The following is a 2,161-nucleotide window of genomic DNA, read 5'->3' as shown; positions in this document are numbered from 1 at the left end:
ACCAAAAAATCAACCCACAATGCCTAAATTTTCATCACATTCCGTACCAACCGAGAAGAACCTACCAAATGGTACTCCTACACCACCACATTTAACTGGTAATTTCATTGCCAAATCCGCATTCATACAATTAGTTGAGAGAAGTCAATTAGGAGGGATGCCTAGTGAAGACCCTCACTCACATATGGAGACCTTTTGTGACTATTGTGATGCAATTTCTCAAATCGGAGTTACTCAAGACCAAATCCTATGGGTATTGTATCCTTTTTCTTTGATCGGTGCCGCAAAGCAATGGTTGAAGAGCCTAGACAAGGCTACCATTGGTATTGATTCATGGAAGAAGTTAGCACTTACTTTCTACAAGAAATTCTATCCTCCGGAGAAGACTAATATGTTGAGAGCCCAAATCACCGGGTTCAAGCAAAGGGATGAGGAATCATTATATGAAGCACGAGAGAGATTTAAGGACACTTGTCATTCTTGTCCACACCATGGGCTTAGTGAGTAGTTCCTTGTGCAACAGTTTTGGAACGGTCTATATGAAGACTCACACAATATTCTCAATATGGGATCCAATGGGATGTTTACCGAAGTTGATGACAATCAAACATGGGCCAAAATCGAAGAGATGACGGTTCATAATTCCCAATATAGTAGGCCTTGAAAGGCCACAAGAGGAGGAAAGCATGAGGTAGATTCCATCAGTCAATTGGATGCTCAATTAAGTGCTCACATCGACACCATCAATTTGAAGTTTGAGAAGGCCATGGCTAAGCTTGATGAAGCTTCCAAATCACCAAAACAACATGTTAATGCTATGGTGGCATCATCCTCAATTCCAAGTGGAGTATGTGAAAGTTGTGGAACTTTGGGACATGAGCAAAGTGAATGTAGGGGAACAAATGAACAAGTGAATGCTTTCCAAGCATACAAGAATGACACCCTTTATTCCAACTACTATAATGAGAACACCAAATTTCATCCAAATCTTTCATACAAGAGCCAAAATGTTCAAAACCCCCAACCAACATATACCCCACCTCCAATGAGAAATCAAGCTCAAAGACCCTTTTACAACCAAAGCCACGGTTATCAAAATCAACCTTTATACAATCAAACCAATGACCAAAGCTTTGATGTTCAAAAAGCGGTCCTCCAAATGCAAAAGAACCAACAAGAATTTTTCACCCAAATGCAAAAAGATAGCCAAGCTAAAGATATCACCATCAACAACATACTAGCCCACACCAAGATGTTGGAAACTCAAATGACCCAATTAGCATCTTCTAGCTCTCAAATACAAAAAGGGAAATTACCACCTCAAGGTAATCCCCAAAGACATGAGACGGTTAGTGCCATCCATTTGAGAAGTGGTACAAGATATGAAGGGCCGAAGATGCCAATTGATGAAAATGTTGTGGATGTTAGTGACAAGCAAAGAGTTGTGGAGAACTCTAAGGAGGTAAACCCTACTTCCAATGAAATTTCAAAGAAGAAGAATGAAGAGAAGGCTAAGGAAAAAGAGCCTATTGTGATTATACTTCCATTCCCAAGTCGGCAAGCTAAGCCTAAGCTTGATGATCAACTTGGAAAGTTCATGGAAATTGTGAAGAACTTAGAAGTCTTAATCCCATTCACGGAATTGATCAATTATGTTCCGGCCTATGCAAAGTATATGAAGGACATTCTTACCAAGAAGAAATCCATCCGAAAGTTGGAGACTACTGCCTTTACCAAAGTGAGTAGTGCTATTCTTCAAGAAAGTTCCCCTCCAAAACTCAAAGATCCGGGAAGTTTTTCTATCCCATGCACCATTGGCGATACTACAATCAACAAAGCATTATGTGACCTTGGATCAAGTTTAAGTGTCATGCCATACTCGGTGTGCAAAAGGCTAGGAATGGGAGAACGCAAATGCATCAACATTACTCTTCAAATGGCGGATCGATCAACAAAGGTACGTTTAGGGGTATGGGAGGATGTGCCCGTGAGAATTAGGAAATTCTTCATCCCGGTAGACTTTGTCATTGTAGACATGGAGGAGGATTCCAACATTCCTATCATTTTAGGAAGACCTTTCTTGCATACCGCCGGAGCGGTAATCGATGTGAAACATAGCGAGCTCACACTTGAGGTGGGAGATGAGACAATCACTTTCAAT

At 40.8% G+C, this 2,161-nt stretch overlaps 1 non-coding gene across 1 annotated transcript; it reads right to left on the bottom strand.

Moving 5' to 3' along the window:
- Positions 1 to 391: 391 nt before the first annotated feature.
- On the bottom strand, positions 392 to 498 carry LOC141609863 (small nucleolar RNA R71). Its single transcript, XR_012527769.1, has one exon. It is a non-coding gene; the product is annotated as a small nucleolar RNA R71 (small nucleolar RNA).
- Between the last annotated feature and the right edge of the window lie 1,663 nt (positions 499 to 2,161).

Source organism: Silene latifolia, chromosome 10 (genome assembly GCF_048544455.1).
Source record: "Silene latifolia isolate original U9 population chromosome 10, ASM4854445v1, whole genome shotgun sequence".
Taxonomy (NCBI): Eukaryota; Viridiplantae; Streptophyta; class Magnoliopsida; order Caryophyllales; family Caryophyllaceae; genus Silene; species Silene latifolia.
Note: the sequence above shows the minus strand (reverse complement) of the source record. Positions and strands in the feature narration are given on the sequence as shown.